This window comes from Corvus moneduloides, chromosome 2 (genome assembly GCF_009650955.1).
Source record: "Corvus moneduloides isolate bCorMon1 chromosome 2, bCorMon1.pri, whole genome shotgun sequence".
NCBI classification, from domain to species: Eukaryota; Metazoa; Chordata; class Aves; order Passeriformes; family Corvidae; genus Corvus; species Corvus moneduloides.
Genome location: NC_045477.1, coordinates 120,916,323 through 120,942,903, shown reverse-complemented (window position 1 = coordinate 120,942,903; position 26,581 = coordinate 120,916,323). Strand labels below are relative to the sequence as shown.

At 46.5% G+C, this 26,581-nt stretch overlaps 1 protein-coding gene across 2 annotated transcripts in view; it reads right to left on the bottom strand.

Annotated features, from left to right (window-relative positions):
- The window catches only part of KCNJ6 (potassium inwardly rectifying channel subfamily J member 6), a 150,579-nt gene extending 128,024 nt beyond the window's left edge, over positions 1 to 22,555 (bottom strand). For both annotated transcript variants that reach the window (XM_032101125.1, XM_032101126.1), the window contains exon 1: positions 22,333 to 22,555. The gene's annotated coding sequence lies outside the window, so the exon portion shown is untranslated. The remainder of the gene's footprint in view (positions 1 to 22,332) is intronic.
- Between the last annotated feature and the right edge of the window lie 4,026 nt (positions 22,556 to 26,581).

The following is a 26,581-nucleotide window of genomic DNA, read 5'->3' as shown; positions in this document are numbered from 1 at the left end:
TGTTTATTATTATTATTATTATTACTGTTATTATTATTACTATTATTATTAAACTGTCCTTAACCCACAAGGTTTACTTGTTCTTGCCAATCCTCCTGCCCACTGGTGGGGTGAGAGGGAGTGAGAAAGCAGCCATGTGGTATTTATTTGTCAGCTGGGGTTAAACCATGACACGAGGGGAAGGGAGATTGGTACAAAGGGCACCTGGGAATGGACTGATAGATCAAATAGTTTGGAAGAGGTGACACATGATCTTCTTTTAAGCCTCTGGTTTAGACCAAGATTAAGCTGGTGTGTTGTGAAAGTCTCTGTCTATGTGGAATTATCTGAAAATTTAATTTCAGTTCTGTAATTAATCACAGTTTCAGTAGTGCTGTAGACACAGCTGATGCAGTGGAGGAAGGTGTGTGTAAGGAGAGAAAAAGAGGTGAATTTACAAGAACGATGAGGAGGGATTTATATAAGGGCTGGAGGGACAGGACAAGGGGGAATGGCTTCCCAGTGCCAGAGGACAGGGCTGGATGGGATCCTGGGCAGGAATTGTTCCCTGGGAGGGTGGGCAGGCCCTGGCACAGGGTGCCCAGAGCAGCTGGGGCTGCCCCTGGATCCCTGGCAGTGCCCAAGGCCAGGCTGGACATTGGGGCTTGGGGCAGCCTGGGACAGTGGGAGGTGTCCCTGTCCCACGGCAGAAGGTGGGAATGGATGGGATTTAAGGTTCCCTCCAACCCCAGCCATTCTGGGATTCTGTGATTCTGGGAATACCAGCACAAACATTTAGTGATGTTTACATAATAACCGGTGGGTCCAGCAGGCACGTGTGACATGGACTGGTCATTTCTGGAGTTCTCATGAAAAGACTGGGACATCAGCTGGAAAAAGCGGATTTTTCCAAAGGCAAGCTCCTCGCCTGGGGTTATGTGGCGGCATCTGCAGGTGTGAGATGATATCACCAGACCCCTACCCTTGGAAACAACAGAAGAACCTATCTGTGAGTCATGTTCTTCCCTAGATTTTCAGGCTTTGCCCCTCAAAAGTGGAATTTAGCTGAAGCCTAAACAGACCTGGGAATAAATCAGTGGCTGCTCCTAATGCCAAGGCTTTGTCTGCACAGGTTCACGGGGAACAAGGAATTTGTGCCATCAGATGTTCTTGAGACATTGGTCCTCCCTGCCAGCAGCTAAACATCTTTCTATAGATCTTCCATATATCCAAGAGATCTATGGATCTCCTGTAGATCCACTCAACACAGAAGGGAGAAGGAGTTCAAAAACTGCTTAAATTTCCTTTGAATCATCTTCTTTTAATGAGAGTGTTCTAAAATGTGTAACTGTGGAATGCTTCATGCAATGGCATCTCTCACTTCATTAGAGAGCACTGTCCTTCTGTGCCCACTCTTGTTTTTTCAACTAATTAATCACCTATTTTGTTAAGTAAATATATATTTTTTTACATTTGAACTTCCTGAATTTCAAGTTTCAGGCTCAATGAAGCTCTGAGCAACCTGATCTAATGGAAAGTTCCCTGCCCATGGCAGGGGGCTGGAATTAAATGGTCTTTAAGGTCTCTTTGAACCCAAACAATTCTCTGATTCTTTCATTTGGTATTGAATCATCTATTGGAAGAGTCTCCAGCTTCTTGGGGTTTGAAATAAATGTAGTTACTCATTTTAATTTTGGATTAAATTTAGATGCAAGTCACGTGAAATCATGCAGTAATCTAAAAATATCTCGTGCAGAGGTCTATATATGATTCCCAAAGAGATATAAACAGCATAAACAGATATATGATAATTCTAGTGGAGTTTTTAGTGTAGCTTTTCTATATTTATGAAGAGAATATTCACTTTTGATATCTATGTTTTGGGTAGTTATTCTCTGTCCTACACATGTCCAGTGAAATATGAAAAGGAGTTTGAGCATATCCTCACATCAGGACCATTTCACTTCAAGCTCATTCCATAAAGCACAATTCTGCCTGGAAACCTTTGGAGTAACATAAGCAGATATTTCACACATGATTCATGTGGCTGCATCCAATGTATTCCCCCAAACTGCTGGAGTTTTAAAATACCTGCTCCTCCCAAACACTGAAGGTTGTCTCTGCTGGCAAGATCCAGAGAATGGAAAAAAGGCTAAAAGCCACAAATTCCTTCTTTCCCACAGGAACTTGCCCTGTCCCTTTAGTAACACATCCCTTTCTTTTCGAGAGGATGCACCACATCAAACTTCCAGTGGAATTTTCCGTGTGACCACGTTTCCCATGGATAAGATATTCCCCCAGGCTGCAGAAAGCTAAAGTAATCTTAGGTGGCAATTGTGGAATTCATTTCACCTCCCTTTTTTCTTTCTTAGATGATTCCTGTTGCTTCCAGAGATCATTTTTATCCCATTGCAAACAGGATTGGAGGCAGGAAGTATTTATTTCCTCTTCACTGGCTGGCTGCAAAGGGAGCAGTCCAGCCCAACTCACCCCGCCTGCCTGAGTTTTTGACTGCTGGCAGGACTTAAATGGCTGATTTTTATGAAGATATCGGGAATTCATGGCAATTTTGGACCACTGCACTATATTGAAACACTGTTCCTTGTAGCTTTTCCCTTTCTCCTTTGAATCATGACTCTCTTCTTGAGTTGCTGAGTACATCTCCAATTTTTCTGCAGGAACTCCCACCCAGAGGATTTACATTCTATAGCCCTGTCTAGTATTTTATTGTGTGATCTCACAACTCACAGTGAAGCCTGCAGAAGTGAGAAGTTGCAGTTTGTTTATTTTTGGGCTAATTTTTTTTTCTTTCTTTATAACAATTAACTAAAACACAGGAAAAATTATATCTGATGCCTAACCAGCTGTATATTCTTCCCACTTCTTTATGTTCTATCAGTGACATTCCTAATATTGTGCACTTGACCAACAGGTAGATCATTTTTATATTTGTTTGGGGGTTTTTATTTTAATTTTTTGCCACAGAAGACATCACATTTAGCTCCCAGCAAAAGAACTGTGATCTATAAGGCATCATTTTTCTCCTTCCACCTATCAATGCTGCATCTAATAGCACTCATTCTTCAAATGATTTCTTGCCAATGACTGCCACTTTCACTTTTAAATCCTATGTCTAATGTCAGAATTATTCAGCCGTTTATGTAAAATTGTCTATTATGTTAGACATCCAGGTAAAACGCATCACACTGAGGTCTTTTTCCTCCTTTATTGATGAAGCTTGAATTCAAAAAGATCCTGAGAAGTTAAACTGCAAAGACAACTCTGAAAGTGTCCTTTCTGCAGTGAAAGTTAAGAGTGTCGTGGATTTTATGTCTATTTTTCATCAGCATTTACGGTGCAATAAAGACACATCCCAGACTCTGTAAGGATTGGGGAATACCACATTTGAGCAGGGGGAGTGCCAAAAGAGAGAAGCCTGCCAAAATACAGATTACAAAAGAACAAGGTTTTAGGCTCAAAGGTTGTTCAGACTGGCATTGTGTGAGCGAAGGAAGCAGCTCTGCTGCCCAGCTGCTCCAAGGATGCCAACAGTTGTTTGAATCCTGCCAGGGGGCCGGGTGCCAGTGACAAAAATGAGCAGAGTGGAACATCTGCTTTTTGTGATTTCTGCCCAAAAACGAGAGAGGAACATTCTGCTGCTTCAAAGCACTCGGCTGGAAAGCCCTGAAAGGGTTTCGGAGTGCCGCACACGCTTTTGTGCTCTGCTGCTTTCCCCAGCCCACGAGCTCCAAGTGCCTCAAGACAAAGGCATTGTAGGATTGGCATTTAGGCTCAGTCCTAACTGCTCATGGGGTCCTGAGCCCGGGGTGACTCAGTCAGAGCTCTGGAGCTTTTCTTGGGAAAGGCCTCCCCTCATCTCCTCCTCCTCCTCCAAATGTCTCAGCGAGGCAGCCAAACACCCTTCAGTCTCCTTCAGGATCTGCTCCTGGCAGACACAACCAGGCTGTTGGAACCCACAAGCAGCTTGGTAAAACATCTGTCCTGCCTGCATTCCTGAAGTGCTGAACACCTTAAAGAAACATTTGGCTCAGAGCAACGTCACACAACTTTGGAAGCATTTAAAGTAGAGGCTCTGTGGTGGCAAAGAGTCATCAGGCACGAAGAAAGGCTTTGGATCCTTGTTCTCAGGAGTGGGATGCTCTGCTTCTCCTGGGCCTGATTCACATATTTCAGGGCAGAATATGCGAGATCTAGAGCGTGTTTGGGAATTTTGTTCTCTAATTTTTCCCGTCCTTTATTATTGTAGCGGATTATTCTTGGGTTTTGTTACTCTTTGTTTTTGTAGCCAATTATTCCTGTTTTAGGGCAATAGTCTGTGTTGCTATTGGAGTTGAACCTGGTTTTTCAGACCTTTTCTTCACCTTCTTGAGATCATTTTGGATGCTAAACTTACCCTCTAAAATACTAAAAACGTTATTTTATCCAAGACAGAATTGGGCACTCCACAGACCCATCTGGACACATCCTTCTGTGCTGTCAATGCACCCCTGGTAACTCTTCCTCAGCACATTTTACAATTAATTTTGGGGCCATGAGAAGGTAATTTCTCCTAGATCAGCTTTCCCTGTTTCCTGATTAGAACACTGTGGCAGATGGTGCAATGTCTTAATAAAATCAAAATATATGACCCTGCTCAGCTTCTTTCTTAGCCTGTGTTGATCTACTGTGGAATGAAATGAGGCAGGTTTGATGCAATGGGCTGTTGATAAAGCCATTTTGGCTTATATTTCCTCTTGCCTAAAGCAGTTTTTATTTTTTAAAGAGCTTAATTTAAGGTGAGTGGTCCATAATTCACCAGTGTTTCTTCCTTTTTCTGCCAAACATCCTTCATGTTTAAGACAGGCACCACATCTGCTCTTTCCAGCCTGCTGGAATTTCCCTCATTCTCCATGAATTCTGAGGTAGATTTCATGTTGTCTCAGACTGTCCTTAGGCTATTCTTCAGGTTTAATTGATTTGAGAACATCAAGCTTTATGTTATGTCTTATCCAGTTCTAGGGAAGGATCTTCCCTCTTGGGTTGAGTAGTCCCTTGCTCACCACAGGCCTTTCCTGTGCAAAAACCCACAAAAAATACTCTTTATCCTACTAAATATCATCTGTAGCTTTCCTTCCTGTTGAAAGTGTGACAAAACTCTCCCAACACTTCCTCTTACTACTGATTTACTCTCAGATTAATTTCTTTCTATTACTGCTGCCTCTTCCAAGCTGAACTTCTCTTTGTGTTTCTCGCTTTCCAGTGTTAACCCCTATTTCCTTCAGAAATTATCTTTAATGTCACGGCACAGTCTGTGTGTGCTTTGTTCTTGTGAGGCCGGTGTGAAATTCTCCACTTAGCTCAGTTAACCTCTTGGTTTTTTATACTTGATCCGGATTCCTCTGTGTGTGCGTGTGTGTGTGTGTGTGTGCCCTTTCTCTGGGGGACAGCTTTCCCTAACTGCTGCAGTTTTCTACAGAGTTCCCCCAAATCCCAATGACTGACAGCTCCTGGAATTTGTGTGATTCTTCTAATTGCCCACAAGAGATTAGATGTTCCGATCCTTTTAGATCAGTGATCTTCTTTCAATCCCCAGTGTATTAGCACCTTGTTCCTCTTCTCTCCTATCACTACCTGGCACTTGTATCAAGTCCTTCCCTGTGCAAAATATGACTGGAAAAGCACTGGACAAACCTTCTGTGCACAGGAATTGCACCAGGAACTTGTTATCCCAATCATCTCATATGTTGTCTGTGCTGATGCAAAAATACAGGAAATAAAGGGGAATGCTCAGATTTGTTCAATGGATTGATTCACTCACTGACTTCATCCCTTTTAGAACCTCAAGAAGCTTGGCTCTGATTTTAGGCCCTTGCCAAAGTCAGTGGTGTTTGCACACACCTGGAAACTCAGAATCATTTGAGTTAGAAAAGATGCTCAAGATCATCCAGCACAACCATTCCCCACCACTGCCAAAGCCACCACTAACCCATGTCCCCAAGTGCCACTTCAAAGTGTCCCAAAGATGAAGATGCCCAGCTTCATTCCTCCTCTTTCTCTATGCTGACATTGCTTCTGTGGCAAAAGTTTTGCAATCATCTAAAGATGATAATACTGATAAAGGGAGACTGCAAGAAAGATGGAGAGTTACTTTTCACCAGGGCCTGAAGTGACAGGACAAAGGGAAATGGCTTCGAACTGAGTAGGTTCAGATTAGATATTAGGAAGGAATTGTTCCCTGGGAGGGTGGGCAGGCCCTGGCACAGGGTGCCCAGAGCAGCTGGGGCTGCCCCTGGATCCCTGGCAGTGCCCAAGGCCAGGCTGGACATTGGGGCTTGGAGCAGCCTGGGACAGTGGAAGGTGTCCCTGCCATGGCAGGGGTGGCACTGGATGAGTTTTAAGGTCCTTCCAACCCAAACCATTCCGTGATTCCATGATCTATTGCTTGGTCTTTGAGATGTCCTGTGTTGCAGTGCATGAGACTGCACTGGTCAGGACCAGTGGGGACAAAACAGGTCTGCAAGTGGGACCATCCATAAGTCTTGAACCACCCCCTTTGCACAAGGAGCCTTCCCACATCTTAATATATTAATGTCTGCTGTTCCTGTGTTTTGGATTGGCCCGTTGGCCTCTGCCCCTTTATACTTTATTTGGTCCCCATCTAGAAAGTTCCCCACTCCTGATTCTCCCATTGGTTTCTGCTCTCCTGCCCACCCCTCTCTTTTCCCTTCTGGTTGTTGTACCTTCACCCTGCCCTTACCCCGCCTCCTGGCCCTCAGTCCATTGGCTCTGGTTTCTCCCAGCCCCATATAAAAGTTGTACCCTTGTCCTCCCTTTTGCCTTTTGTTGCTGGACCCTCAATGTCTGGAATAAATCCTGCTTGCTGGAACCCCATACAGGCGCTCCTTCTCGCCTCTTTTCCACTGATCACTGCACTGTGGATGTGTGAGTGAGTGGCTGCACCATCTCAGGTGAGTGGCTGCACCTTTGCTTGGCCCCAAAGCGGCTCCGTCCCGTTGGGGACGCTTTTGGAAGGCCACGGCACTTCACCACCTTGCCATGCTGGCAGCAGTCCTGTGTTAAAATGTTCATGCTCTTGCTTATGGACATGGTGATGCTCTTAAATCTAACTTAAATACAACATGTTATATTTAAAACTCCAGCCTGTATCTTGTATTTTGTAGCTCTTGAGAGCTGCTGGGCCAGTGCCTTACCAAGCAGTTATCCTAAATGAATTCTGGTGCTTTGTTTTAAGGAAGACACTGAATCCTGTGGTGAATTAAACCTGGGACACTTTCTTGTAGAGAATTGCTGACTTGGGCTCTCAGAGTTGCACAGCAGTGCTACTGTGAGGGTATTCCTGTGTCTGGAGAAGTCCTGGCTCTTGGTAGGAATAATTCTCCAGGCAACAGCACCACACTGAAGTTCTGGGAATAAATGAAGTCCTTGCACTGCATTTGTTCCATGCTCTGTATGCCCAGAACGGAGCTGAAGGCCTTATGTGCATGTTAAATAGTGGGATTTTAATAAATAATAAGTATTGCTACTCATTTAATGTTTTCTATTAATCTCTGTTCAGACACATTGGGAGAAATTCACACCCTTACTGAAGGAAAGACAGAAATTCTTCCCTGGAATGTGAACAGGTTTCCAAAGGTGCTGTATTCGCTTGGACTCGGCTGGTTGCACATCATTCTCTCCTCTCTCCATCCCACCACTGCAATTCCAGTGGGAATTGGTCAACTTCGAGTTTGTGCCTTTCTCCAAGGAGGCACCTGGACGTGGCTGTGCTGTGCTGGGCTCTTGAGCTGGGTTTTCCTCCAGCTTTTGCACAGGGGTGGTTATGTAATGCTGCAGCAGCATGGAGAGACAGGAACTGCTCGATGAGGAGAGTGACAGTGGGATGGAGCACTGAATTCCATGAGAAAGGTGAACAGCCTCAGTTTGTGACAGCTAAAAGAAGGAAGTTCTTTAATGGGAATTATTCAGATTAGAGGATAAATGTGCCAGGCAAAATGTCCATCTGTGTGTGTGTGCAACGAGCTGCTGCAGCCCAAGGATTTAATCCAGTGACCTGATGAAAACATGGATAATTGTGTACTTAGCATGAGATCCTTGTTTGGTGCAAATAGGTGACTATTTACAAGAGTTGGCCATGGAATTCTTCTTGCATCTCTTTCCATCAGATCTTCTTTTCCTGGCCCTGTCACTACAGTAGAGCTGTGCTGCATCTCCTGGAACCGTGCTAAGCTCCAAATGTTCCTCTTTCTGTGGGAGTTGCTAGAGGCAGGAGAAAAGCTTCTCCTTTCGATGCTACTGAAGAGTTCAGAATGCTGGAAATTAGGAGAGAACCATTATTTGATTTTGCACTGAGTGTGTGTCCACTGAACACTCCGAGACTTTGATGGATCTGAGGGAGGCTAAAACAGAGCCTTGCAGCGTCGCCCTCCAGGTCCCTGTCCTGATGCCACAGGTTTGTCCCTAAAATAAACTCTCCTTGTGGTTTTTTTTTTAGTAAGGACTCTGTTCTTTCATCTTGGCCCCTTGCCTGGAGAAGGGGCACAGGTTAATAAGGGTTAATCGCTTTTTTGTTTAGAAAATGGCATTCTCTGCCTGCCTGTGGTTCGTGGTCTGAAGGGTTTTTCAGCACTTCTTAGTCCCTCAGCCTCATATTTTGAGGACAAAATTTGTCATTCCAGTAGGAGACAGAATATATATCCAGTGGGGAAACAACAATCTTCAAGACAGGTGAGGATTTGTGCTTAAAAAATGGAATTTACTCCTTTCTAATCTGGGCAAATTAAAATTTTCCTGCTCCTCAAAACAGGATAATTCATTCTCTTGTCAATGTACCTTAAAAACTTGAGCTTTGTCATTGATATATATTGAGGAAAAGGGATGAACACCTTCAGGAGGGATGTGGGAAATCCATCCAAGAGTGGAGGGTAACCATGGCACATTTTCAGAGGCCCAGTGGGGATAAAAGGCTTTGTTCAGCAACCTTGAGAAAATGAAAGAAAAAAAGAGGCTTTTTCCTTTTTTTCCCCCTACAAATATAAGGAGCAGGAGAAGGAGCAGAGGTGAAAGAAGGTGAGGCAAAGATCAGCCACTTGAGAGGGAGTAAATGATGAGTATTTAGTTCATTTCAGCACCTGAAACAGCTCTGATGGCTTTGGGTATAGTCCAGAGATCTTTGTAGTCACGAAGCTGAGAGAGAAACTGGGGAAAACAATCTGTGCAAAAGCAGAGTGGAGCAAGGGTTTATCTGTTTCAGAATTCCTTGTAATCCTCTTGCTCTGCTTTTAATGGCAAAATGTTTAATTCAAGTCACTGCTGCAGCAGTGTAAGTCAATCAAAAATGTGACTGTCTTAGGAAAAAAAAAACCCACCCTGATTATATGATACTTAATGCAGTTAATTCACATTTTCAATTATTATCCCACAAGGATATGCCTGTGAGGAAAATATCACTGTGCTAAAGTTCTTCCACAAAGATTGATAGAGATGACAAAATGTAATTAAGGGTTTCAATTTATTCCCACTGAAATGAGTTGGGAAACTCTCAGTCACTTCAAAAGCAGCCACCACCTTTTATGTTTGGCCGGGATCAAAAATATCCACTTGGAAATATCACAAGCAAACAAGGAGGACTCAGAAGTAACTAAAGCAAAATTCCTGAAGAGTTCTGTATATCCAGACAGCTCTGTGGGCTCTGGCAGGGCAGAGCTGCTCACACAACAAATATTAGCCAAGTGAATGATTAAACTCTTTTATTGACCTTTGTTTTGTTGCAAATGTCTTAAAAGTTTCTCAAATTATTCTTATTCCAGTGCATGTGCACATGGAAAGGATAGAATCAAAATGTTTAGTAAAGGCAGGAATTTTATGAAGGTAACACCTCATAAAGGAAAATTCCAAACCCATTCCTGGGCTGGGATGCTGTGCCCCTACTTTCTGCATGAGAAGGCTTTAGGAATGAAACATAAACCTTCTAGAAATGTGACACAAATCTGAACAAGATTGCCAAGAAATCATCCAGTGATGGACTGCTCACACAGAAAGTCAAGTTACACCCTGAGAATCAGCCAAGTTAGCAGCAAGAGACAAGGATGTTTCAAGTGGAAGGAATTATGAAATCTAAAAATTAGAATAATGAACATGAAAGCATTTAAAGTCAAACTACATAAGAAATTCCCCGGTGACTGTACACAGGGAAATGATTTATTGTCCTTTTAAGGAAAATAAGAAGGCACATTTAGGGAACAACAGGCTGATTAACCTTCCTTCACTCCTTGGGAAAATGAATGAATATACTCTCAGAAAAGCCATTTCCAGAAAGATGAAACACAAGAATATGGTCAGGAACAGCCAGCTTGGATTTAGAATTGTAGAATTTAGAATAATGGAAGGGTTTGGGTTAAAAGGGACCTTAAAGCCCATCCAGTGCCACCCCTGCCATGGGCAGGGACACCTCCCACTGTCCCAGGCTGCTCCAAGCCCCAGTGTCCAACCTGACCTTGGATACTGCCAGGGATGGGGAGTCCATAACCTCTCCAAACAATACATTTATCCATGGCTGGCAAATTTGATAGTTTTTTACCACAAAATGTCTGGATCTGTGGATGAGGGGAGAGTAGCAAGTTTTTAGTAAGACTTTCAACACCATCCCAGAGTTTTGCTGGCCAAAAAAAGGACAAATGGAGGGGATGGAGGGACCGTAAGGAGGGGTGGGAAGTGGGCTTGACTTCTGAAAGGTCTGCAGATTCAAATCTCACAGCTCCTGGTACCCCTTGGGGGCTGATTCCTTTTGGGGCACCAAAGGAATCTCAGCCTCCAGCTGACTCCAAACTGGAAGGAGCAGTGGATGCACAGGGATTCTTCAGGAAAGCCAGAACAATGGGCTGTTGAGACTCATGAAGTTGAACATGGGAAAAAAACAAAGTCCTGCACCTGGAAAAGAGCAGCCCATGCATCAGTACAGGCTGGTAACTGGGATAAAATCTGGGAGTTCCACAAATATCCACTTCCACATGGATCAGCTGTGCAACCTCCAGCAACGAAGGCTGAATGTACACTGGGATGCTTTGGGAACAAATGGCTGAGGAATGGGATTATTCCCTCTGCCTGGCACCTGTGAAGGACCTCCAGAGCTCCCTTCTAATCTGTTTTTTCTATGATTCTGTGGAATTATGTAATAATTTTTATATTCTGTATTTTTCGTTAGGTTTTGTTCCGAGTTCATTTAAGATTCATGACAGGTGTTAAATTAGAGCAATAACTCCACATACACTGGACAAGAGTCTTTCCACATGCACCAAAACCCTGGAAGTTGGGAGGACAAACAAGATTAGGTCCTTGTACAAGATTAAGTCCTTGACTATTGGCACAGAGGAAATAGTCAGGCAATATAAAGGTAAAGCATTTTATTTTCCAGTTAATTTTATGAAAATTTCGATCTGGGGAGAGAAACTTTTTACACTTTTTAAAAAAAAAATTTTAGTTCTAACAGTTCTAATTTTGACCTCTCTGCTGATCATTAATTCATGTTTATGCAGCTGCATCAAGCTACTCTGGTCCTCTCCTTTTTGCCTCCCATGTTGGTGTGGGAGATTGAGCAGAAGTGCTAATTCTAATTTATTGAGTATGGTTTTGATAATTACAATTAGAATTGGAGAGTTAAGTTTGAAGTTTAGGCTTTTTCATTTTGTGTGTGAGTGTGTGTGTGTATGTAGGGTTTGCTTTGGTTTGGTTTTGGGTTTTGTTAGTGGTTTGTGGTTTTTCCTGATGGTGCACCTTCACTAATGATGGTCAATTCAATCCGAGGTCAACTCAGAAAAATGCACTTTTTAGACTGTGACTGTGCTAAAATGCGGAATATGTGCTTTGGGCCCAGCCTCACTCAGCTTCAGATTTCACTGAAGTGAGAAATTTGCCTGAAACCAGAAATTGTTGTGGAAATTTAAAAGTTCTTCCTCTGTGTAATTTGCAAACAGTGAAGTCAGATTTTTCTCCCTCTTCTGCTCGTAAGGAGGGTGCCTGAGGCGTTGTTTTCAAGAACAAAATGAAGATTTCTTGCCATTTCAGTTACCACTGTTTGCTCCCACCTTTTCCAACTGCACAGCCCAGCTCCTGGGCTGGTTTTTGTCTTGAAACTTATGGGGTGGCCCTGCCTACACATTCGATGGCTTGAACATCATTTTTAATGGGCTTTTTATGGACTGGTTACTGCCATAAATTGTCAGGAGTCTGTTAGTGCACTACTTATTTCTGGAAAACTTCATTAAGGCGAAGTAGGAATAAATCTGACTTTATTCTGCACTTCTAAAAATAATATTTAAAACATAACAGATGGCTTAATATTTTTATGGCACCATTTCAGCTGTGCTCACCTCGACCGCTCTTGACTGACGTTCCACACAGGTGCCAACAGCCATTAATTTTAAAATAAGCTGCTTTGAAATCTGTTTTCATATTTACTCCCAAATCCATGCTTTGGACCTAAGGCAGGCTGATCTTAATTAAAGATCAAGCAGAAACGCTCAGGCTGCAGCTCCTGGTAAATGTTTGGGTTGATGCACATCCACCTCTGTTGAAAATGTGCTCTTTCATCCTGGGGAGCTGCAGAACTCCTATGGGAGCACCACGTGCTTGTTTTGTGGCCAAATGTGAGAAACTCCATTTAAAATCATCCCACTGGGAAAGGATTTGGAGAATTTGTAGAGGTTTCTAGAATGTGTTGTTGGATCACCTTCTCTCTCTCTGCTGGCTGTACATTGACACCGACAAAGCACAAATAGGAACAAAGTTTAGGCTGGATTATACAAATATTTCTGATGCCAGTCTGAAGGAATGAAGTCATCCTGGGATGTGCTAAGGAAGCTGCATGTCAGACCTCTCTCTCTTCCATACCAGCCTATTTAAAATAAATTTACATTTAAGGTCTGATATGAAACCCCTTGAAGTGAACAGAGAGACTTTAATGCTCTTTGACTAAAATGAATTTAGAAGGTCTCATATTTTCTGTGATTCTATTTCTGTAGCAGCTTGGTAGGTTTTACTAGCCCTGAGCATTTCCTGCAAGGCTTCCTCCACTTTCTTTTGTTATTATTATTTCCCCTCATGTTAATATCATAAATCTTTCCTCTGGTGTAATTCTAAGGCCCTACCTGATTTGCCTGCTTAATTCTCTTCTAATATTTGAGTTGTGCCCAAACCCACCAGTCTGGCTTCTGAAAGCAGCTGGAATTAAAAACAAAACAGCAAACAAACCACGAGTTCTGCTCTTTGCAAACAACATTATTATTATTATTATTATTATTATTATTATTTTCTTTGACTTTATATGATATTTCTGTTGAACTTCTGGAGGTAAATTGGCTTCATATCTGCCATCCTTGTGTCAATGGAAGAGCAGAGCTCTTTCCTGAAGCAAACACCACTGGAAGGCAGCGTGTCAATAGCAGGCATTTGCTGTTTATACACACAGGGTCCTATTTTTTTTCTGGAGAGAAGTTTATAAAAAATAGTTATTCAAGGAAAACTATTTTCTATACATCCAGAAGGCAAAGGCTTTGGTAGTGTTGGGTCAGTGAATTCACTGCTGTAGCTCAGACCACAAATTTGCCACTTGCAAGGAGTAGAAAATAGTGATCAGCAACATCCAGATGTTTCAGGTCACCTAAATTCCAGGGAGCCATGCCAGAACTGTGGAATGGGCTGTTCCAAATATGGGAGTCTTTATGATCCAATTCTAGGACTTCTATTCCGTTCCCTTTTTTTTTTTTTTTGTATGTTGTTTTCCTTTCTCTCTCGAGCCCTTCTCCTTCCCACTCCTGCCAAATTTCAACCTTACATTTTGAAGGAAGCTTTCCTTCCTCTGGCTAGAAACAAAGAACTCAGCCAGTCCCAGGATTCGGAACTGCAGCAGAAGTTTGGGGTCACCCTTAAACCTTTACGTGCTGTTGTAGGGAAAAGTTTCATGGTGGTGAATATGTGGAGAACACCTACAGTAAATCAATCCTTACCAACAAAAAATAGCACATTGTAAATGTCCAACATTTAATTACAGTCACCATCGCTAGGATATTGCAGGTATGGTTGGAATATTTTCTTGGTCACTACAATGTTCTGTTTGCTTGTTTCTCTTACAGGTTTTAGTGGTAACTTTGGTGTATTTGGGGGAAGTGGATTAACACTGCTTTGTTTGTAATCACAGAAAGCTTGGGATGCACTTTATGCCTCAATGTAATTATGCCTCGTAGATAGAATCCAGCAGCTTCCCAAGGATTGTTCACATCCCTCCGGGACACTCTGCTGACATAAACATGTATCTAGTTTATTGAACATGATTAACTACCTGAAGTATTGGCATCCTTGTGCAGTGAATCACACCAGCCCTGGATTTTGAGATGACTGCAGAGACGCTGGATTTGGTGAAACATGCCCGGCTTGGTGGACACACCATGCTGGGTGGCCCTGATGGGCTGGCATCCAGCTGCCTCCTTCCCCCTCCTCCCCTCTACGAGTGCTGGTGGGTGAAGGTTTGATAACCCCCAGCTCCCATTCGGTGAAGGACTAAATGAGGCACTTTATTTATTTCTCACGTACCAGCTCTGCTCTCCTGCACTTGTAGCAGACAAAGCCAGCAGAGTACTGAGGAGAACACACCAAAGCTGGCACAGATTCCCTTCCAGCCCAGCCTCCTTTCCTCTCTGCACTGACACTGATCTGCAGCCTATTGCAGCTGATGACAATCCTGAGATCATTAAACAGCCCCTGGTTTTAATTAGGTAAAAAGGAATCCTTCCATTTCCTTGCCCAGCTGTGTTCTCCCTGCCCCTGCTGTTGGTTCCAGCTCTGAGAGTCCACGGCCACCTCTGAGACCAGGGGGCACTGAGCCACTTCAGGCTGCAGCTGCAGAGTGTCAGGGACAATGTGAGATAAAAATAAGCCTGACTTCTACATAAACTTGGTACTTTTTATAAGCCAGGAAGGAAGAGAGTGATGCAGGACAGTGCAAAGAAGTTTAGTGGGCTCAGTTCTGTGAGGGAGCTCTGAGGACAGGGACTCATCTCCCCCACCTTCTGCACCTGTGGATGGCCATGCTGATTTAATTATTAGACAGGCATGCCATGAAACTTGAGGCACCAAACCGTGGTGTCTCTAGAAGCCTCCTGAGATCTTTGATGGAATAAAATTACTTTTTGGAGTTTCCCCTTGGAGTTGCTCAGCTCTTTTCATTGATGCTCTAAGGGGAGACATCATTGCTCTGCACAACTCCCTGACAGGAGGGGGCAGCCAGGGTGGGTTTGATCTCTTCTCCCAGGGAACAAGGGACAGAACAAGGGGAAACAGCCTCAGGCTGTGCCAGGGGAGGCTCAGGGTGGACACCAGGAGGAATTTCTGCATGGAAAGGGAGGTCAGGCCTTGGAAAGAGCTGCCCAGGGAGGTTTGGAGTGCCCATCCCTGGAGGTGTCCCAGGAAGGGCTGGAGGTGGCACTCAGTGCTCTGGGCTGGGGACAAGGTGGGGATGGGTCACAGCCTGGACACAATGACTTTGGAGGTCTTTTCCGACCTTAGTGATTCCGTGATTCCATTCTATGATACTCTAAGAAGCCCAGGGAAGCTGCACTTCCGAAGCAGGCAGTGCCTTTTGGAGATCTTTCTGTGAAAATCTGGCCTCATGGAAATCAATGGGGAATTAACTCTGCATGTCCAGACAGCTATTGAGCGGTAAGGAGGTTCTTAATTACAATCATTTAACATAAACGCTTCTTTTCAGGAATGGGAAATTGATCTGGCAGGCTGATAGAAACTGCAGACTCTGTGTGTCAGCAGGAGATGGTGGGAGAAAAAGCAGGAAGGTAGGAAAACCCCTTTTCTCATTCTTCAAATAACTACTCTGAGAAATAATTTGACAATTGCTCATTGTTCTAATGAACCCCTGCTCTTGATTATGATAAATACTAAATTACACGATAATTTCTCCTCTGTTTTCATTGACAAAGTTGTCTGTATTGACAAGACACAATGAGGTTATTTTTTTAAATGGCAAGCAAAAAGCAGAGGATTTCCTGCAATGCTGCAAAGTGTTCTGAGCTGGAGAGGCTGGTGCAGGGATGGTTGTGATGAAGCACTGCAGAACACAGTTGATTAGAGCATTGAATTAACGATGCTCTCGTGCAGGCTCTCATCGTGCCATTTGTTCCCTCAGCCTCCCGTTTCACCCTTTCAATCTGCACATTAATTGTTTTCTTGTCCAGAAGTGTTTTGGGGTTGTTTTTTTATTTTTTTTTTTTCTGAGAATTCAGCACAAATGCCAGCACTTGGCTTTCATCAGGAAACAAGCCCCAGTGTTCTGCTCCAGAGAGTCACAAAAAATCCTGTGCATGGTGGCTTCCTCAGGTCAGCCTCCAACAGTCTCTACAGATTAGAGGGATGTGGGATAATCCAGACCAGCTGTACAAACCTATGATCTTCAGTGTTTATTTGCCTCTGAAATGCCATCACTGCTGCGGCAGCAGCAATCAGACCAGGGACTTCTCTTCCTGAAGGCACAGTTGAATCTGAAGACCCAACACAGGTCAAAAGCTATGAAGTGAAATTAAGTCAAGACTGAGGCTGTTCCTGCGGGCCTGTGACGGGTTGTGGAACCATATCCAAGGGTTTGTTGAAGCACCTCTCCCCACCCAAACTGTCTGTAACCTCCTTTAGCCATGGGGCACATGAGGATCAGCCCTCAAAGCCAACTGGCAAAGTTCATATTTACATTTGTGTCAGCATCCCAAACCCATAAAATCCCAGAATTATTTGGGTTGGAAGGGATCTTAAGATCATCCAGGGTGAGACAGGGACACCTTCCACTAATCCAGCCTGCTCCAAGCCCTGTCCAGCCTGGCCCTGGACACTTCCAAGGATCCAGGGGCAGCCACAGCATCTCTGGACAACCTGTTCCTCAGTTTTAGGATGAGTCAGGGGCTTCCTGTGGCTGAGAGGTTTTCCTGAGGGCTTGGATGTCCCCAGAGATGTCAGAGTCTGAAGCTGAGCTCCCTCAGTGTGGACATGGCCAGAAAGGGTAGGTAGGTCGCTGGCAGTCAGGATTAATAAGAGGCTCCCTGGCTTAAATATTTGAGCCTTCACTGTCTGCACTCACACACAGAGTTATTAGTGTAGATGCTTCTAAAAAACTCCTTAAATCTCTGTGGAATCCTAATTTACTCCTGTGAATTGCAAGCTGTGTGTGCAAATGTGAAGGGTTTTCTGACTGCGAGGCAGGCTCTGCCCTTGGATACACTCCGGTATTTTCCTACCAGAGCGAGTCAAGAAAGTAAATACTTCTTGGAAGTAAATAATTTCCAGCTGAAGATTGGTGGGTATTGTGGATATAGACTTCCAGCTACCATTAATGTCTAACCTGAGGTTGTAACTGGCAAATAGCAGCAGAATGGGCCTTTGCATTGTGGCTATTTTTTAATTCAAAGCTCTCTTGAGTAATTCTCCAGAAAAAAAACTTCTCTGAGCAGCCCTTGGCACTTATGTTAAAGCTTCTTGTGCAACCTCTGGCATAAACTGGGGCTTCTGCAGTCAGGGCTGTGGAGAGCCCTTGCACTCATGAAGATTTTCAAGGGGTGTTCAAGGCCAGGCTGGATGGGGCTCTAGTGGAAGGTTCCCTACCCATGGCAGGGGGTTGGAACAGGATGATATTTAAGGTCTTTTCCAATCCAAACCATTCTGTGATTCTATAATTCTACGATTTTACTGGGCACTGTGTGACTCTGAGGGTAGAAGTTGCCTGTTTTTGAAGAACTTGAAAATCTCCCCCCTTTGTTTTTTCTCCTGTGTCTGAGGACAGGATGTTCTGCTGGCCACATGTAGGAGCTCGTGAATAGACTGCAAAAATCCACTTGAAGGAGCTTTTCAAATGGCAGCAAGGTGTGTTTCCTCAGCTGCCAAATTCCCGTGGCCCTGGGTGATGTTCTGTGAGGCAGATCATGGGTGAGGAGTTAATTGAGGAGGAGGTGATGAGTTAAATGAGGAGTTGAAGGTGCTCTGAGCCTCCTTATGGACAGGATCCACACCTGCCATACTAAGGACAGGAAAATTCCAGTCTCTCCACCAGAATTTTGATCACAGAGCTTTTCCTCCTCCAGAACCTGCATGGACAGGACTGATGCCATTGATGTCCTGCTGAGTGTGGGGCTGGGATGGGCTGGTGTGGGATGTCTTTTTGGCAGAGACTCCACAACACAGTCAGGAGGCTCTGTCAGAAGGCTCCAGCTTCCACCAGCCAGTGTCCTTGGGCATCATTAAAAATTGCAGTGCTGTGTGGAAAAACTGGATTCAGTAACCTCCAATTGTTCAATACTTCTATTCCAGCTATTAATAAAACATAAAAATTGTATTTTCAACATCAGCAGCATTCTAGCAAAGCATGTGGAGAAAACCTCCAAAAGCCAAGCAAGTAAAAGCCAAAAAAAAAAAAAAAAAAAAAAATCTTCCAGAAAGTCAAGTGGAAATGAGATTAAAACTTTTCCCTTGGGTTTGCTGTTTGGGAAATTTGGGATTTGTCAAGAAACATCACATTCTTTCTGCACAATCAATATATAAATATTAATACTTAATATATTGGGAATATTGTTTTCTAGTATCGAACTGCCTCCACCAGTAAAAATTGTACATCCACACAAATGTAACACATTAACCTGAACCTTACATTTTTTTAAAAACTGCCCCTGCTTAATTGTCCCAATTAAAAAGTAACATCCTGGAGCAAGCAGGTGATGGAAGCACTGAACAGAGGTGCAAAGCTTTTAACAGCAATAAAAACCAAAGAAATTATAAAATAGGAATGTGATCTTTACAATGCGTCAAGCACTGCTGCTGCACACATAATTTCATTTATTTGGGAGAGTGTTAATAGGAATTATTTTACTTCTTACTTTTATAGAAGGATATAAACAAATCCTGAATAAAACTGTATATGTAAAAACATCATGAGAAGATCATGACAAACCCAGTAATCTTACACCAATGGTGTCCAGAGTTCCTGAGAGGTGAAAGAACATAAAGCTTATACCTCAACCTATGGTGAAATATTTGAATATATCCCTTGTGATGGGTATTTTATGAAAATACAAATGAAATTCTGTTTCTCTTACATAGTTTGAATGAGAGATCTTATTTTCCTTCCAAAGTACCACGCTTCAACAAAATGACTACAAAACAAGGCTCCAAACACATGCTTGTGAAAAACAAGTCTTTTCTGCAGTGAAATAATGTATCTTGGGAAGCTCGAACTGAACGTGGTGCAAATGCACTGGCAGAAATTCCACGAGGAATTGTGTCTTTTACTGAGCTGATTGGGGCTGTGGTTGTGGGGCTTTCGGTCGGTGTTGCTATAATTAATTCTTTCCTTACTTGCTTATGAGGCAAAATCGTTTGGTAATGATCTGATGGCATTGTTGTGACGCTGCAGGAGCACTGCCTTACGTAAGGAAATCAATAGCTTCAAGTATTGCAAATGGTTTGGTAGCTGCCCTGAAGAGTTGGCTTCTGTTACTCCTCCTTTTCCCACAGGAAAGTAATGAGTTCCTGAGCTTGTACTTACAGTTCAGGCCTTTATTCCCATATTCCCTGGGAGACAGGCCTGGAAATGGGAGGCCCAGCATTAAAAAATCCAGGTCTCTGTTTCCATAAAGGCTTAACTCATTAGTTCACTCAAGAAGTGGAGTTAGGGCAAAATGTGGATTTACATGAGAAAGGATTTGTTATTCTCAGCAAGGAATTTGCCTGGAGTCCCTGCACAGAATCACAGGATGCTTTGGGTTAAAAGGCACCTTAAGAATCATCCCATGCCAACCCCTTGCCAGGGACACCTTCCACTAGAGCCTTACCCAGGAATGCCCACCCTGGGCATCCCAGGAATCAGTAAAAAACCCAATTAACTCCCATACTTGACTAGGACTCACCTATGTGGTTGTCTCTTCCACAATTATTTCAAACAGAGAATTTAAAAGCAAGAAGGAAGCCAGGCAAAGCAGGAAACCAGTCCTGGTGTGACTTGATAGATTTCTGATAGTTAAAGGATGGCCCAGAGAGGCCGGGGATTTGGATTCCAAACCAGTAATTCTCTGTGTACCTGTAGTTTACTGCCTATCAGCACTGAGGCAAGATCGAATAAATTCTGTTTGCTTAATGAAAAATGAACATCCTGACACAGTGAACAGCCCAAAAGTGGCTAAACCATCTCTGTCTTCCCCAGTGAAGAGTATTAATTATGCTGCTTGCTTTCCTAGACTAATTTTTTCCCAGTCTGAAGTGATAAGTGCATATGTAACTGCTAGAAGGAGATAGGTATAGGCACGCTGAGCCAGTGCTTCACAACCCATCAGAGCAGGAAATGTATGCTGGCTGTTGGTGCATTATCACTAACCCGAACACTTTTTCTCCCTTCCCTTTTTGTATTGATTTAAACTGGTCACCAGCTGTCTGAGGAGAAGAGGGCTCGATCAGGAGGTGTTTTTGCGGTGAGCTGATCACGGCTGACCGGCACAAACTCCACCTGTACGACTGTGCCCCTCAGCAGTGGGATGGCTCCCTGAGCTACAAGCGCAATTCCTTCCAAGTGCTATTTCTCCACGAGTTTTCTGCTGGCAAACCAGCCGAGGCTACGCATTTCTCACAATTTCTGCAGGGCTCCTCTCACGGGAGCTGTGCGTGTGAACGGTCCTGCTGGGGGATGCAGTTACCTGTAACAACTTACAGAGAACCGCTGCAAAACAGTCCTAAAAAACATCCTCGAGCGAGCTCGTGGAAAAGATGTAATTTTTTAATGTCTATTCTCCCAGCTCCCGCATTCCTTTGGCTCAGGAAAGTTTAGTGGCCCTGGGTGAGTCTTCCTCCGGCTCCTGGCACCCGGCGGGGAGCGGCTGGGGGGGAATTTAACAGCGGGGACACCGGTGGGGACTCCCCCTGGTCCTCCCAGCGCAGAATCCCCAATTCAAAGCCCCCGAGCCGCGCTCTCCCCGCGCTCTCCCCGCGCTCTCCCCGCGCATCCCGCGCTCCCCCTCCGCCCCGCCGCTGTCCGCGGTGCTGAAGCGGGGCCGGCCCGGCCCGGCAGCCGAAGGCAGAGAGCCCCGGGGCTGTCGGAGAGGTCGAGGAGCGGGGGGGAAAAGGGATGCATCCTAAGCATCCCAAGCAGCCATGAGGAGCAAACCCCGAGACAGCTTCCCGGAGAAGATGCTCCGGCCACGGCCACTCGGGAGTCCCTGGCTCCTCGAAACTGCGGCCCCTTCCCCACCGCGGTCCCCCGGCCCTTCGCCGCCCGCTTTTACCACGAGAGGAAAGTTTTGTCTGTGGTCTCTTTCTCCCCACCTCTGGCACCGGACCTGGCCTGGAAGGGACGGCGAGGACCGGGGGGAATAGAAGAGGGGGGGAGTTATCTCCTACTTATTTATTTATTTAGCTCTTTCCTCCCTCAGGTCGCCATGGTGATACCGAGCTCACTCTCCCTCCGAACAAGAGGAGACGGGCACCCCTCCGTGAACACCCCCGTCCCCTCCGCCACCCGTGTCCCCCGGGGGAGGCTGTCCCCTCCCTGACCGCCCGGCGGGGCCGCGCCGCCCCCTCATCCCGGCTCCGGCTCCTCTCCGCCCGGCCCCGGCTACCTCCAGAGCTACCCCGGCTCCCCTCAGCCTCTTCCCGGCTGCCCGCATCGACCCCAGCTCCCCGCAGCGCATCCTCCCCGCGCTGCCCTCCCAGCGGAGAAGTGAGACGGGAGCAGCCAAAACAGCATCGCCCCCCCGCTCCTTGCCTCCTCCCCGCTTTGAAGTTCTTCCCAGCTCCGGCACCGCCGCTGGAGCGCCGCTGGGGGAGGGGGCGGCCGGGCGGGACGCCGTCCCCGGTATCCCCTCCCGCGGTGCCCGGTGCCGAGCCCCGGAGCCGGGGGAGGCCGGAGCAGCCCCGGCCCCGTCGCGGCGGCGGCGCTTTGCCCGAGGGCGTGGGGGTGCGGCTCCCACGCGGGTGGTTTCCGCGACGGCAGCTGGAAACGGGGACCTCGGGGCCGCCTGCCCGCCCCACCGTGTCCCCCTCGGCCGCGCTTTCGCCGCTGCCACTTCGCCCCTTGCCCAGCGGGAAGCGGCCGCGGCTGCTCGCCCCCGGGTTACATAAGTAACGCGCCCCGAATCTCTCGGCACCGCCGCCGTGGCTGCCCGGGGGGCTCGAGGAAGGGCGTTTTTTGGGGCAGGGGCGAGATGGAGGAACGCGGCGGCAGCGAGCCGTGAGGGCACAGGCACCAAACCCGCGAGCCCCGACCCATCACCTGCGCAGCGTCCCCTCGGGCACGGCAGCCCCGCTTACCTGGCCGCTGCTGTCACTCCATGCCGGCTCCCCGCGGGACGGGACGGGGCAGGGCGGCTCTGCCCGGCGCTGCGCCGGCTGCGGGGCTCGGGCTCCGTGCGCGCGTCTGAGCGCCGCTCGCTGTCACACGGCCCCGCGGATGCTGTCGGGCGTCTCCATTCCCCACGCCCGCTCGCCCACCTCCCGCCAGCCGCGCACCCCCGGGGGGCAGCGGCACCCGCCGGCCGCGGGGCTCCGCCGGAGCGGGGGGCGAGCGGGCGGGCTGTGCGCGGTGCGTGCGGGCTGTGCGCGGCTGTGCGCGGGTCCGAGCGAGGCGGGCGGGGGAGGCGCGGCCCCGCGGAGCGGCCGCGGGCGGGCGGGCGGGCGCGGGGGCTGCACCGGGGGCTGCGCTGGCCCGGCGGGCGCGGAGCGGAGCGCGGAGCGCAGCGCGGGTGGCGGCAGCGCCCTCTGCGGGCGGCGCGGGGCGGCGGGGGCGGCGCGCTCCTTCCGCGGGGGCGGCCCCGCTCCGCCTGCGCCGCCCCCGCTGGAAGGGAGCGCTGCGCTCCCGCGGGGATGGGGCTGCGGAGCGCGGGCGAGCGCGGAGACCCGGCGCTGTCCCTCCCGCCGGGATGCGGCCGCCGGCTGCGGCTGCCTCGGGAGCGTCCCGCCCACCCCGGCGGCGTCCGCCCCGCGCAGGGATCACGGAATCATGGAGCGGTTTGGGGTTGGAAGGGACCTTAAATATCAGTTTGTGCCAACCCCCCGGCCGTGGGCAGGGACACCTTCCACTAGCCCGGGTTGCTCCGAGCTCCATCCAGCCTGGCCCTGGGCACTTGCGGGGATCCAGGGGCAGCCACAGCTTCTGTGGGCACCCTGTGCCGGGGCCTCCCCAGCCTCACAGCAAAGAGAACCGCACCCCGGGTGTATCCGGGGAACACCTGGGTTTGTGTCCCGCAGTTCTCTGGTGCATAATCAGGGCTGATCTCACACCATGAACAAATCTCCACCCCCTTTGGGGCACTTCCCAGCACCTTTCCCTCCCTCCTCGCTCATGGAGTCTTTGGCATTGCTTTTCTACTCTCAGGCTCGGCTGAAATCGGCCAACAGATCCCCCATTCCTAGGTGGAACAGCTGCCAGGCGAACAGGCAGGTGCACACCTTCAGACATCAACAGATACTTTACTTCAACCTCCTTTGCTGAGAAAAACTGGCTGAAAAGTGGAGCCCAGAAGTCCTTTCCAAACATCATCATAATCATCCTTTCCAGACCACTCCACCTGCTGAAAAGGTGAAATTCACCTTTTGTATGTGCACTGTGATAAATTACCCATATTCCAAACTTTTGCCCCTGGTCAGTGGGAAACAGAATGGGATTGTGGATTTTCAGGTAACATAAATAATAACAATCTGCACTTTCAAAAATCCTATCACTTTCTCTGTAATTTTTTTTCTTAGATTAGCAGCAAGCTCAGCTCCACACCCCATCTGTGCTCTCTGACCATGGATCATCAATGATCTAATTTTTTTCTCCTTCTGAGACAAAAGTAATACTTTAAACCAGCACCACTTTAACTTGTAAAATCTCCTTATTTGCATTTCCTTTCTCACCTCACCCTTTCTTCACACCTTCCTACATTTCCTAATGTACTTTCTGGGAATATTTTTTTTTTTTTCTTCTCTCTGAAATTTCATCTGAGCCCGTGTAATTGTGTGGTGAATGTATTATTATATCATGTTAGACTGAAAAATGGCTGTGTTCTTGTGCCTTAAGCTTTTCCCATAAAAGGGAACCTCGCTGAAAAGAGCAACATGAGGCCTCTTCTTCCTGGGAGATTTGCACAACTCTTAATTTCTTCCTGCAAACTACAGTTCTTTAAATCTCTTCCCTTGTGCTAGGACCAAATCTCCTGGAACAGGAGCTGTTCTCCAAGCTGAAGCTGCTTTTGTAGAGCCTGCTCTACTTGTTACTCATTTTTCGTGCTTTCATTTGCCAACAGAGCGGGAAGACTGGGCACATTCAAAATGGAGAAAGGGTTTATGTGAAAGGAGGATATGTAGGAACTTATCCTTTCTGCCTTCACAGTCCTGACACAACGTGACGTGTTACAGGCCCTTTTAACTCTATCAATTGTTAAATATTTCAGGAGAAGCAGCATATGAGCGGTTAGGTTGAGCTTGGAACCATAACAGCATCATTTAATTGCACAAACCCTTGTGCTTTCCAAATGGCACTTCTTCTCTTGGGGCACAAAAGCTGAAATGGCTCTGGAACAGGTGCACAAATAATTCTTTTATACTTGGCCTGCTGTCCCCCTCCGATCTATTTGTCTCGGTTGCAGCTCGCTCAGTGTCAGCTCCGTGAATCTCCCTGCAGAGCCTCTCAGAGTGGATTAACACTCATGCCAAGACACACTGAAAAGATCCCTGCTGCTTCCTTAAGGTGCCAGGCAGATGCCTGACTGGTGGGCTGCTGGGATTTCCTTTCCCTTTCCACTTCAGTCGAAGGCCAAGGCAGAACTTGAACTGGCAGTGCCTGAATCTGCTCGTTCAGGGTGATTCCAGTTAATGGGCTCTGACTCCGTTCCCTCCCGGCTCCCTTTGGGCACACAGTCCCAGAAATGACTTCCCCAGACTTGTGCCGTGCCTGAGGGAACAGTTTATGTCAGGAAGCACAGTTTGTATCAGCGTGAGGATTTTGGAATTGGTTTTGGATGGTTAAACGATAGGGAAAGCAGAGGAATGGGTTGGCAAGAGGTGGAGGGGATGGGTACATCCTACTTTAAATGCCTAACTTTGGGTTTGACTTTAGGAGCCTGCTCTGCTCAGGCCATTGAGGACAGGATCCCACAGAGGTCAGTGCACCTAAAATAAACTTCAGTTCTGATGTGCCCTCTGGAGGGTTTTACTCCTGGGGGTTGTGCAGAGGGATTTTATGGAGACAAACTGCCTAAACCAGGATCTGGTACATCCTTAACCCCTCCAGTTTTCATTTTGCCAAAGCAACAGGGCATTTATACAAGGAGAAATCACTTGCACCACATCTCTAGGAGTGATTTTTAGGGATGTTTGGTACTGGTGTTTCAGTGAACCCACAGCTCCCAGTACAAAATGGGAATACAGGTGGTATTCCCATGACCTTATCCTACAGGTTTGTGCAGATTCATGTTAGTGTGATTGAATTCAGGATCACTGAGGTTGGAAAAGAGCTCCAAAATAATTAAATCCAAGCTGTGACTGATCCTCACCTTGTCACCCAACCCAGAGCCCTGAGTGCCACCTCCAGGTATTCCTTGGACACCTTCAGGGATGGGGACTCCAAACCTCCCTGGGCAAATGCAATCCCACACATAAAAACCAGCATTTGAAGTCTGAGGAAACTGAGCCAGAGGCATTGGTTCTTCTCTTCAGGAATTTTGACTTTCCTTTGGTACATCCCTCCTTACCTCTGAAAGGGATAAGTAATTAAAAAGGGGTTAAAAAGTGGGAGTTACTACTACTGCTAGTAAATAGTAGATGAAAAGTAGTTAAATCCAAAACATGTCTGCAGAAGAATTTTGTCCTCAGAATAGTGTTTTGTACATAAACTCTGAGTTTAATTACTTTAAAGAGTCTGAGTTTTTTATCCTGTCTCAAAGGATCACTGTTTATCTGCAAGACAAGAATTTTCCAATGTTCTCAAAATTACTGGAGTTACCTTGCGATATCAAAATCACTCCTGAGCACATCAAAAATCATCTGTTTTTATGACTAACATGCACATTTGACAGTCCTGGGGCTGGCTGATCCTGACCTGTGACTCTTTAGGTACCACCATAAACCAAAACCTCATGAAAATTAAAAGTTGGACTTGATCTTGGAGGTCCTTTCCATCCTAAAGAGTTCTGTGATTCTGTGATCAGGCCTGGGGGTGTTTTGATATGCAAAGGGAACAAATCATCTGGCAGCTTGGGAGAAGCCTTGCCTAGAGCCTCCTTTGCTCCTCCTCTTGTTATGACACTTTCCCTGCCTGGCCTAAGAAGTGTAAGTCTAGATATTGCCTCAGCCCATACGGCAACCCTGAGAGGTTTTTTTTTGCACAGCAGCAAGGAAAGATGTGGTTGGAAATGTCTGCTTGAAGATCAGCTGAAACAGTTTTGGTTCACACAAGCTGATAATATTGTCAAAGGGTCAACATTTGCTAATCCGAGGGGAATTTTAAATCCTCGGGAGGTTTTGTGGCGAGCTGGAGCTGGGGAGATTTTGCAGAGCAAGCCATTAGGAACTGAAGGGA